Below are 13,337 nucleotides of genomic sequence, written 5' to 3'. Positions count from 1 at the left end.
TTCAGAATCGGACATTCCAAATTGGGGAGAGAAAAAAAACAAATACAAGGTTCAATACAAGTTAAGCTCAGCATTTGTGGCATAATATTGATTAACACACAAATATATTTTGACTCGCCCCTCCTTTTCTTTAAAAGAAAGCTAAAATCTGGGTTGCTGAGAGGCACTCACAATGGAAGTGAATGGGGGCCAATCCGTAAACATTAAAATACTCACGGTTACAAAAGTATACCCACATGCCAATATAAACCATGTCACCACGTATATAGCCACGTAAACAATATGCGTGTTAACATGGTTTTGGTGTGATAAAATCACTTACTAACCTTTTCTGTGTAAAGTTATAGCCAATTTTATAAAATTATAAGCTTCACGTTTCTGCTTTTAAACCCTACAAAAATTGGCCACACTCACTTCCATTGTAAGTGCCTCACTGTAACTGATTTTTGGTTCTTTTCTAAGAAAAGGAGGGGCGAGTCGAATTAGTGGTATGTAATCAACATTATGCCACTAATGCGATTGAGCTTAACTTATTTTTAACCTGGAATATTCTTTTAATGTAATGATAATACTGTTTTGGTCCATTAAAGCTGCTTAAAAATGATTTGAGTCAGACTATGTTTGAGTCAGTACCAAGGCCAAATCTACAAAAGTTTCATGTTTTGACATGCACTTTTGTCACAATAAAAACATGTTCCACCCAAATTTGCATGAGAAACACAAATAAATATGTGTGTAAATATATTGTGCTAAAGGTCTTCTTTTTACCAAAGTTGCCAGTTTCCTGCTGCACTTTGTCACTCACTGTTTTACAGAAACAACAAACACAAATAAATGCTGCTTTTCCACTCAATGATTTTCCCAAAGTCTGTGCATCACATGTAAATGAATCATTGCAGACAGTCAAACATATAAATCCATAAAAGATACTACTCAACATGCACTTCCTATTTATTACATCAGACTAAGTCTATGTCCATCAGGCCGTTGACTTTTCTCGTATTTATCTGACTAATTATTTTTGCCCCAGAGTGTTGTGTTAGTCATGGTTACAGTTGATTTAGGTGTCTGCTCTGCCACAAAACTAAATCCGGGGGGATTATTCTTCGGTCAATTCTCTGTAAGCAAATCTGTTTAAGATGCCTGTGTTTAATAACAGTTGCTGACTCATAGTTTGTAGTTAATGGGAAAGGGGAGAAAATTCATCTCAGAATGCGTATGTGAAATAAGGTGGGAGGCCTGGAGCAGGTAGGAGTTCGAGTACATTTAGTCTTTGTAACTGTTTACAAACCAGACATCACAAATCTTTTGTTTAGCATTCAATCTTAAAATCTACAAGCTGTCATGTGGGTATGATGTAAATAGGCTGGCAAATGTTCTCTTGTAATAATCTAAGGATTGAGCTTGAACTGGCCTTGTAATTGAGTCACTTTGTTTTGTCTATGTTCATCCCTCTCTCTCTGCTATGAACAATCCTGTTGTACAGAGGCCCTACAGCTGTCTCTAACTTATCATGTTGATCGGCTCATGTGTTTTCTGAGCTGACGTGTCTTTGGGTGTCTCAGTGTGTCAAGATAGAGAAGATTTCTGTTAGTTTTACAGAATCATCTCTTGTTTATATTACAAAAAAATGCATGTTACCAAGTGAACTTAATTTAACTGAGTTGTTTCAATGAAAAAAAGTTTACTTGAATCCATTTGTCTTGGGACAACATTAATATTTTGTTTGGTTATCTGAATCTTGCCAGAAGATTTCTAGTTCCCAGCTGGCTTTGTTTTGTTTTTGTGCAAGATGAAGATAAAGGGGGATACTTAACCGCTTTACTGCTTTATGTATTTCATGACCACGAACAACGGATTTGTTTAGTGGGCAGTCATATACTTAATGCTTGGTTATGTTGAGATTTAGAAGTGTTTCTGTTATGTTCGATTATTGGGGGTTACCATTATGGTGAAGAATGGAGCTTGAGTTTATGATGTGGACAGGCACATGTGGCACATTATATTGATTGCCGTCTTTGTTCAGCAATTGCTGTGCTAACCACAGCATAGTTACTAAGTTACACTTTGTAGTGCTTCCTACTAGCATGTATTTAGCTTGCTAACAATCCCTGTCACTAGTTGGTATATAAAGAAAACAGAGATTTATTTGAGTTATTTTGACAAGTTTAATAAGCAAAAGTGCCATTTTATTTTTTTTATTTACATTTTGTTTTAGTTAAACAAGCTGTAGTTGTAGTTACATACACTGCAGAAAAGACCAGCTTACACAAGCATTAAGTTCCATGCTGGTCCAAGTTGCAGCTGGTTTGGTGCTGGTCTAGATGGTAGACCTGCATTGCCAATCTGTTCACTGGCGAAACTTTGCGGACCAAGCTGGTTGACCTGCACAGTCTTTCTGTTTGACCATGGAAGTCTTGCTGGCAAAACCAGGGCCACAAGTATACCAGAATTCCATGCAGAAAACAAAACACTATATTTACTGGTAACCAGCTTTGCTGGTCTTTTTAGCAGAGAAAAATTACTTTACTTAAGTCTAGTCTAGTTCTTTCCAGTCAAGTCTAGTTTGACAAGTTTATTAGTCTCGTCTTGCACTTGGGTTCGTGTTTACAGCTATATCACGTTCATGTTTAGGTTTTCGTTTTGTTTTACGTTTTGGATTCACCTTTGTATTCCATGTTTGAATTTATTGGAATAAACTGCACTTGGGTTCACAGCACTTCATTATCGTCTGCATCTGCTCCTGTGTCTGTTCCTGGCTGCCTTGTCTGCCCAGCAACATTACAGATATTAAACAGATAAACAGTTATTGGTGAAACTATCAAACATCACATAGAATTGCTATACCCAGGGAAATGTTCTTGTTTAAGCTTTGTCCGCAGGTCTCAGAGAAAGAGTCTGTCCTGCAGCCTATGTTGTACAGGGACACAACTGAAGCAGAACTAAAAGATTCATTTTGTTTTGGCTGAGGCAGATTGTGATCAGATTCTCTTCTAACCCCAAGAAGGACTTGAGGAGCAAAGCAGCAGAACTGAGCTTTCTTTGTGGAGATTGTTATCTCAGTTTATTTTCAGTAAGACCCCTTCACCAAAATTATACTGCAGTTTTCATCTCCTACATAAGTGTCAAAGGCAAATGTTGAGGTCAATGTTTTGGAACATCTGTGTATGCATGAGAAGTTCTCGCAGAGCTGTGATTTATCCTGACTTTTACTAGAAGAACAGTCTTAATGTAAGTGCTGGCACAGACTACATTGTCCACTCACTGCTCCTCCAGTCAAGTGAAAAGAGTAAATGACCGTGAAGAATGTGCTCAATGTGTTTCTGAATGGTTTACCATGGCTTCTTTACACCAATCAACACTTGCTCTCTTTACATCACTGTAGTTGTCAAAAACACCTCTGAGGGGCATGAAATGCCTTGTTTAGTTTGAGAGGAAGACACTTTGACTGTATTTACACTGCAATGCACAGATCTAATATTTTGAGGTACAGGGCTGTGAAAAAGTATTTGACCCCCTTCCTGATATGTTCTATTTTTGCGTATTTTTCATACTAAATTGTTTTAGATCTTCAAACGAGATATAACATAAAACAAAGGCCACCTGAGAAACACAAAAAATACAGTTTTCAAATGTATATATATTTTTTTTATTGAAGCAAAAAGCTGATTTGCTGAAGACTGGAATGAAAGTATCATCAAATCAACGTGCAACGCAATGAAATTGCTTCTCTTCTCTGGAAACGATACCAGATACAATAGTGAGATGGACAGTGAAGAGATTTAATTTAAGATAAGAGAAATCAATGAACTTACCTTCTGAAACTGGGACATAATTAAATTTTGTAGAGAATTGTCAGGACACCGGAACACACCTCTTAAAACCAGGACTATCCTGGGTAAACCGGAACGTCTGAAGACCCTACTGTAGTTTACTGCAAAACCATAATACTCCAAAACAACAGATTTTAGAGATGACGGTGGGTCTTCAATCTCTGGTTTATTTATGTCTGACCTATTTATATTTTGTTTAGTTCAGACTCAGTTGGGAAAATAGCAAGCTAGCTAGTATAAACTTCACATGCATTTATCTGATCCACAGTTTGTAGTGTACAGTGTGGCACTCTGTTCTGTTAAGTTTTGGTTCCGTGTGGTCCTGTGTTGCTCTGCAATCTTTTTTCATATTTGTTCTATGTGATATGTGTTGTTCGTTATATGTTATTTTAATACTGGTTTCACGCATGCTAAGATATGTAATCATTCGTGTGACTGCATGTGCCATACCGAAGGCCATGTATCTGTTCGGTTCGGCACAGATAAATGTACCATTGCAGCCCTAACATGAGCACATAATATAGATTTTTTAACTAAACAAGCATCTTCTTCTGAACAACTACTGAGCAATTCTCTAATTTGGCAACTAAGAACAGCCATTTGGCTCCTAAATATTACAGAAATCTGTAGGATTGTAGAAATCTATTACCAAAAATCTCAATCAGTCAGCACAAACTTCAACGATACAACTCCAGCGGTTAAATTAATGTCTTATAAAGGGATATGATCACTTTTGTTGCACAAAAAAAAAACAACATAAGCATTGTGAGTAAAGAAACATAAATACAGAAAACCAACAGAGCTTATACAGCATTCCTCCTCTCTTGTAAACAGCGCTGCTCTTCCGGCTGTGACTTGCGTGTCTCACGTGCCAACGTGATTATTTCACACATGCATATCACTGCTGACCAGAAGCAATGATTTAGAATTAAAGTATTAAGAATTTAAATAGTGATATTTTTCACACCAAAATTACTGTCTCTTTAGAAGAGTCATATGGATGACGTTTATGCTGACTATCAGTAATTATTGTAGCTTCAAAAGTCTGATTATATCCACTTGCATTTTAAGGGCCTAATGAGTTGAGATATTTTTCAATTTTTCTTTAAATGTGTCCTGTAAAGAAAGAAAGTCATACAACCTGGGATAAGATGAGGGTGAGTAAGTGATGAGAGAATTTTCATTTATGTGTGAACTATCCCTTTAAGTGGCGTGTCATCTATTCTTAGATGGACAGATGAAGACTGTAGCCTTTTAATCAAGCTGAAGCTTGATTAAAACTGTAAGCATACTGAGTGAAGAAATTAGTATGACTTCAATTAGAAACTAATCGAATTGTTAACTGTGTAAATGTAAACTTTCAAGGTCTATTTACACCATGTTTTACTTTTCAGAGTGAAAAACATGCAAGACAAGATTTTAGATTTTTATTTGGAGCCTAATTTTAATAGCTCAAATGCTGAACAACTTTTACAGGTTACCAAACTTTTTAACGAATGACAAAAAAATCTGCATCGGGCATGATATGAATAATTTTATTTTGTCTATCAGACTTGGATTGAACAGGCCATAAAGCAATTGCTCATTACTGGCAAACAATTTTTGTTGGGCAGTGGCCAATAAGAGGAAAGCATGTGAATATACATGTATTATACAGTCTAAAAGATGTGTGAATTGGATTGAGAACTGGTCTGGTGACCTTGTTTGTCAGCAGTGAAGTCAAGGTCAGATTGGAATAGCCCCAACAATGGTAGTCTCTATGGGCTCTCAGTATCGCACAGTCCACAGAGCCAGAGGAAATGCCTCTCTTTAGTGCACAGACAGCGAATGCTGCAAACAATGGCGATTCAGTTGTCCCATCAGACCGTTTGTCATCACCCAGTAGTTCAGCCCATCCCTTTGAAGGGTTTAGGATGATGACAGCAATGCTAATGTTTGTTTCACTGATACCAATGTGGAGCAACCACAGTCCAGACTTTTCCTCAGCTGACGAATAAACTAGGTCAAACAATCCAAATTCAAGCCTACGTGCTGATCACATTATTGGTTATTTTACTGATAGCATTATCTTCATTTAAGCCACTTTACAGTGGCAAAGGTCCAGTAGATAGTCCTCTTCCAGACCTTTCAAGCAATTCCTTTTTTAGTATTTAATGCACTGTTTACCCTCAAGGAGATGGTCTGGAAAAGCTGAAAAAAAAGTAATTTTTCAAAGTTTACAACATGAAACCAACCTTACTTAGTGTACATGATTCATCTGTGTTATTTCCATATTTCTGACTTTGTTATGTGGATAATGTCATAGCCTAACATGTTTCATGTTTGATTATCCAATCAATTTCTGATAATCAAGTCTCATCCTATATTATTTCCCACTGAATAGGGAGAATACAGGTTTAAAGGGATAGGAAGAAATTCATACATGTTTGGAATGACATGAGGGTAGTAAATGGCGACAGTATCTTCATTTTTGAGCGAATTATCCCTTTAAGGGACAAGTGTTGCAAATTAGCTATAGCTAAAAACATTATGATACATGCATCAGATTACTGTCAAAGTTTATCTATGTTATTTGTATCTGTCCCTATCTAAATAAACTTAAATAATAATAATTAAGTGTCCCATTTTACCTGTAATCACCCTATCCAGTTTTAGTCAGAAATACATCTTATTGCGGAGGATATGTATCGCAAATGCTGTGTCATGTTGTTTTAAAAGTCCAGATGAATGATTTGATTCACAACAGTCCTTTTTGTATGTGCAATTGCATGTTGAATAATTTATGTACAAGAATGTATTACTTCCTAGATCAGTAACTAACCATCAATTAATTTCTGTTAGATCTTAGGGGCTCTTAAGAGAGCTATCTTTGATGGGATTGATCTAAAGAGTGACCTGAGACTGACATGGTGTGTTAGGACAGCGATAAGATCTCACCTCTGTTTGGCCCCCTGCACCCTTCACTCATCACTCTGACCCTCAAAGAGCCAGTTTCCCTATTTCAAATCTCTCTTGATATCCATCCCCTTGTACAAGGGGATGCTGCTGGCAGCAAAGCATTTCCTCTGTTTACTACAGTACATCCTTGAGAAAAATGTGTGGTATTTAGTAACTGCCGAGAATGTGGATCTGTCATCCTAAAGTGAGTGTGTATGGGAGAGAAGAAAAGAGAAGGTTACCTACCAGTTCTACCACACCAACCAAGCTACACCCTGACACACAGAAAGCAAGGATTCAGACTGTGACTAAATGGTCACATTTCTCTCTCTCTGAGAATGCACTGCCGTTTTCTGTTTCATGTGAAAAAAATCAAACAGCAAATTGTCCAAAAGTGGAACGAAACAGTGCTAACTGCTTCCGGATTAATCTTTTCGCACGTACGATTGGACCAGTTTGATTACAGTAGCCTGAGCTCAGAGGTGTATGATCAAACCGGTGTGATCCTCATTTGCACTGCTGTTTACCAGCAGAGAGGGACTGAAATAGATGTCATAATGAATCAGCTGCTCTAATAATCTTTTCAAAATCACACTATCTATATTTTTATGTTACAAACATTCAAATAAACCACCAGCACCAAATAAAAGTATAAAAAGTCCTTACCGCCGGAGCTGACTGTTTTGATGCAGCATTGCGTCAATGTTTTCTGATGTCAAACAAAGAATATTCTGTATTAACTAGTCAGTCCACTTGAGCCTTCTCCCATTCTGTCTGTCACTTATTCTCACCACTTTCAGGGCTAGTTTTTTAGAACCTTCTAAACTTGACAAACTCTGAATGGACAGAGCAGCATGAGTGCAGAGAAGGTGCAGTTCCTTGCAAACCAGTCTCAACTGTGCAGTGCAAATAATCATACACAGCACCACGAGAACCATTTAGAAGTGTGGCAGTGATTGCTAGACCCATTTGAATTTGGCCCGACCTACTGAACATCATTGAGAAGGCAAACAGGAGAAAACAGACATAAAAAAGTATTTTAAATCCACACATCATCATCATCCTTACATAAATTTACCATGGATTTACAATAGTACCTCTAACTGTGTTAACTATGGTATTTTGGCAGAAATCTATTCATACTAAATATTATTACATTACTAGTTCTAATAAATATATTAGGGGAGTGAGGAAGTATAATATATTTTTGTTACAATTTATTTATTTTTTATATATTTTGCATTTATAGTTTCTAAATGTCTTCAGGCTACTGTTTTTATGAGAAAAATATCTTTGTTTTATAAAAATCTAACATAAACATCTAAAATAACTGCCTTTGTTTGCCTTCCATGAGATTCGTGTTATTTAATCATTAACAGTCTGGTAACAGGAATGAGTTCCAACTCATTCGCACTGTCAGAATATTTAAATTTAGCCTTTTAGAAAGTAGGTGTTAATTTTTACAGATGTTACTAATGTTAATGTCAGTAAATTTACTGCATCCCAACTCAAAATCTATTCTTCACTCTCAAATGCGAGTTTCAATGTGACAAAATATGCAATATTATTTATATTTGTACTTATTTGTGCAATACAATAATATCACTATTTTTTATTAGTTTTTGTCCTTTAATTTGTCATTTTATAATCCCCAGACCCTGCCTCCTACTGGTGCTACCAAATCAGATGCTGGTGGCACCATCTGTAGAAAGGTGCCACCATTCTCAAATGTTAGTATGGAGCTCTGAAAAAGGATACAGTCCATTCGCTTTCTGCTTGCAAGATGTTTGCGGGGGAGGATACAGGAAGTGGTCGTGTGACACTGGGAGCAAGCATATATCAATATGTATCAAGCCAGTCTTCCTGTGTGATAAATTTGAGAGTTCCTCTGTGACTGGAGTCTTGGGAGGCTCCTTCACAGGCAGCTTGTTTATGGCTGAGGAGTTGTTGCTGATTAAGCTGTGGTTGCTCAGTGGTAGGGAACCCGTGAGCGTCTGCCTGGACCGCTCCTCACATCTGCTTATGCTGCGAAATTACACTGGTGTAATTACTGCGCCTGACATACAGTGCCTGTCTAATGCTAGAAGAGGCCAACAGTTGGAATTCTCTGTTAACTGTGCAGTATATCATATTTGCTCTTTGTTCAGTGGAATTTGGGAAATTCCCCCTTTGTGCGGAACAACAAAGAGAATATCGCTTATTGTCTATTGTGATATTTAAATCTTCATACCCCCCAAAAAGTCTTTTGAGGCCTTTCTAATGTCTCACGAATAACAACAGCTCAAAAGTCGCTTTGGAAGATGCCATTCAAAACAAGAACCAAAGGTTTGTTTTTTAGGAAACATTAAGAACCTTCCTTGTGGTTTGGTGAGATTTCGGTGGTTTTCAGAGCTATTTTTGGGAATTTGCCAGAACTCAGGAAGAGATTGGAAGCCCTGTAACTGACCTCTTTTCTGTGATAAAGCGGCCTTGCCGCTCTCTCTCCTCTCACGCTGACTTTGTCAATGGATCGAGCCAAAGAGGACAAGAGGATATGTCTACGCTTCTCAGCTAGTGGCGGCCAGAAGTGGGTGAAAGGTCAGAGAAGTGTGGGTGGCTTTGGGATTTGGGGCTGCTTCTTGGAGACAAAAAAAGACAGAAAGAGAGCACACAGGAAAACGTGAATAAGAAAAACAGATAAAGAAGTGGGACAGAGCATGGCCCCTTGGAAAGTACCCTGAGTGGTGGTTGACGGTCCTTGACCACAGCCCACTATTAAGAGCATAAAACAGCATAAGCATGGAGGCCTGAAGCATGAACAACTGTTTACATTTGTGAGCTGTTTGATGAGTACAGGAATCTTGGGAGTTGGATGAGACAGCCAGACTTACAGGACTGAACCACATTAATTTCCTGTCACTGCCTTGCTGTTTTATTGGTTCTACAATGCATCGGTCTTGTGTTAATGCACAGATCCCTCACACATGAGGATGAACTATAGTCTTTGGAGCCATCAAGCCTATCCCACTGACTTGTCATGAAGGAATGGCATTAAAAATACTTTTCTGGGGAAAGATCCATTGAGGCACAACCCATGAAGCACCTGTCTGAGGGACTCTTTATCTGCTGACGAAAGCTGGCTTAGCACTCTAATTACTGTAGCATACGTTTGCCCAGGGCACATTTGACTGCTAGTGTAGATGATTCATATGTAGCTGTGTACAGCAGAGGAAGTGGACCAGGACCCCCTTCTGGGACTCTGTACATCAGGATGTTATTCCAGTGCAGCTCTTAAAAGAGGGTGAAATTGTTGCAAGGGTTGATTTGCCTTAGTTGATAGCTGCACTTATTATCAAGAGAAGTCAATGGCCCTATGTTACATTTACAAAATGTCTCAGGATATTTATGCTCTTCCATAGAGCCCAACCTCACTGGTTATTGCCAGAGGCTCAGTTCAGGGTTGTGTGTATTTGATGTTATGCTTGGAAGCGAGGAGGCTCATCACGGAAGTTTAGTTTCAGTGAGTTAACTGTCCTCCTCAGAGCTTTCTGGAGACTTTTCATGTTTGGCTCAGAGCAGATTGTTTTGGTTCTGGCATTAGCACACATCTTCCCTCCTGGATATACACTGAATTGTAAATGAGCGACAACAATTATTGCTTTCCCCAAAAGTACACTTCAAGAAAAAAGAGCAACGGCAGACATGTTTTAGCTAATATTGAGAGTAGGCTGTATTTTAAAGCACAATACACTACACTTTTTAGATCTATATGTATATGACCTCTTTTAGGTTTATTATTGGTATGACTTATTGACTGATCTCTTTGTACCGGTGTAGTTCACACCATTGTTCACCATTGTACTTAAAGGGATAGTTCACCCAAAAATAAATATTCTCTCATCATTTACTCACCCTCATGATTATTAGAATGATTATTCAACTATTTGACTATTATTGCAAAGATTAATCATTAGCACTTAAACGATTATTCAACTTGTGCCCCGACTTAAAAGGTTGAATTAAACGTGCTTACAACAATAAAGAGGACAAAATCATCTTTTAAAAATACCTCTAAAAGACATTCACTGAATTAACGGGAAAGAAAATACTTTTTTATTCATTTAAGAAATTCAATGCAAAAGATCCTATTGTTATCAAGTTTTTTCTCTTGTTTTCCATTTAAAATGGTCTAAAAACAAAATACATTTACTTGAGAAGCAACATATAATATATTTAGACTTGCTTTAAGAGAATGTATCTTAAAAATAAATGTATTTTGTATACGAGTGTTTTTTTTCATTTGGTTATAATTCTGCGAGTGCAGTAGAGACAAAATATACATATATTCAAGATTTAATCTCTAAAAGCAAGTTTAAATATCTTATATGCTGCTTCTCAAGTGAATGCATCATTTTTTAAAGGATTTTTAGATATTTTCAAATATTTGTATTTTTAATATTATATACAACATTCTCAGATAACATTTTATTCTTCTGCAGTATAGTTGCTAAAGAAAATGTCTGTTGTTTTAAAGGAGTTTTTGATATTTATATTGGAAAACAAGCCAAAGAAAAACAAATCTAAAAATTATTTTGTTGCAGTGTATAATGGGGCGAAGACTTCCCTGTCTCACCTTTCTATTCACTTCCATCCATCTTTTACTCACAAAAAAACAAACTCTCTCTTATTAATAAAACTGATATTATTGAATCATAATATACCAATATGCCAATTTTCTTCACGATAAGAAATGCACAGTGACGTATACTATGATTCAATAAGTCGCGAGCCATCATGTTATAATCTAGCTGCATTAAGCATGCACGCTTGAGGGATGAGCGTCCCCGTGACAGAGTGTGCATCAGCCGGGTGCAGTTTCAATCTCCCCCCCTTAGATCGAGACATTCGCAAAACTCATAGATGCGGCGCGGACCACACAACGAAATGCAGATTCAGAGTTTGTAATTATTTACAGGATCTGCTTCTGAATTATTTGAACTTTAATAAAGCTATAACGCATTAAATATAACTGCATTTAAGATGTAACGTCGGGGTGTTTCCTTTAAAGAGCTCCAGCTCTACTTATTCCACAACGAGAGTGCTTCTGAATTTACTTATTTTTTATTTTTTTGTATAATTCCCTCGTACTTTGTGATCTACTTCACCTTAAGCTTTTTGGAAAGTTTAGAGTGCATCTGGACTGTGATCTGTGTAATTCTTCCTCTCCTCAGTCTTGTGGGAACTGCAGGGCTAATGTGATCCCATGTTACGTTAAATGAGATCAAATGATTAGTCGACAACGAAAATTTTTGATCTGATGATCAGAACTTTTTTATAGATCTTGAGGGAAATTTAAAAGCAGCTGGGATCCTTTGTGAAATGGTTTGTGGTGGAGACTTCTTATTTATAAATATTTCAAGTCTTTTTTTGTTGTAATCTTGATGATAATGGCTATATATATATATATATATATATATATATATATATATATATATATATATATATCTAAGTCACTTATTCCATCTGCCACTGACTGTCCGGTTGAGAATATTTTAGTATCAGATCATGCTTTAGTGTGTTTAGAGATGTTGCTGCATATAGAGAAAAGATATAGATGGCACTTTAATACATACCTTCTACAGGACCCAGCATTTCAACAAATGTTAAAGACAGAAGTCAATGTTTATGTAGAAACCAATTGGTCCTCTGTTTCCTCTGTGGGCATGGCATGGGAGGTGCTTAAGGCAGTTCTTTGGGGTGGATTATACAATATGCCTCGTTCATTACACAGATCAAAGCATAAGCATTAATATAATTGGAAAAGAGTATTATAAGTGCTGAAACAGAGCTGAAGCTCTGAATGTGATCCAATGGTCTTAGAGAGTTGACTCAGCTAAAGTATAGGTACAATACTATTTTGTTCACAGAAGAAAGAGTTTTGGTTATTCAGGGAAAGGCAGACATACTTTGAGTTGGGGGACAAAGCAGGGAAACTCTTCCCAGATACATAAAGTAGAAAGGTCTAAATCGGAAGCTCTTGCTCTGACAGCATATTGGCACCTTTCAATGGCCCAAACAAGGCATTAGGTATTTAGGTATTTTATTTTTAGCAAATTTGAGAGATTTAGTTAGTTAATTGAGAACCATTAATGAAAAGGTTCTCGTGTGATGTGGATAGGTGGGCTTCACTAAAATTTTATGGCAGGGAAGGTCAATGTTATAAAAATGAATTTTGTCTCCAAATTCAATTATCTACTACAGTCTCTCCCTCTAGAAGTTCCTCTTATTATAACAATTCCATAGAATATCTAAGTCTTATATTTGAAATGGTAAACGACCTTGGTTGCATTTCAGTAAGTTACATAGACCAATTGACAAAGGAGGTTTAGGCCTCCCAAAATTGTTTCATTGCTATGCTTTTAGTCTCAGACACCTTGCCCATTGGTCTCTTCCACCTGAGAGATCCCCTCCCAGGTACTACATTGAACAAGCGGTCCTTGCCCCAATCTCACCATTGCACAATTGTCTTTCTATCAAACTGCCTAGAGAAGTAAAAATGCATCCCATTATTTCACACTTACATTCAAT

The 13,337-nt window shown here is 37.1% G+C and overlaps 1 protein-coding gene across 1 annotated transcript in view; it reads left to right on the top strand.

The window, feature by feature from the left end:
* Window positions 1–13,337, top strand: part of LOC127648236 (guanine nucleotide-binding protein subunit alpha-12) — a 49,495-nt gene that overhangs the window by 1,461 nt on the left and 34,697 nt on the right. The window lies entirely within an intron of this gene.

The sequence above is a fragment of the Xyrauchen texanus genome, chromosome 8, assembly GCF_025860055.1.
Source record: "Xyrauchen texanus isolate HMW12.3.18 chromosome 8, RBS_HiC_50CHRs, whole genome shotgun sequence".
NCBI classification, from domain to species: domain Eukaryota; kingdom Metazoa; phylum Chordata; class Actinopteri; order Cypriniformes; family Catostomidae; genus Xyrauchen; species Xyrauchen texanus.
This window is presented reverse-complemented; position numbering and strand designations above follow the sequence as displayed.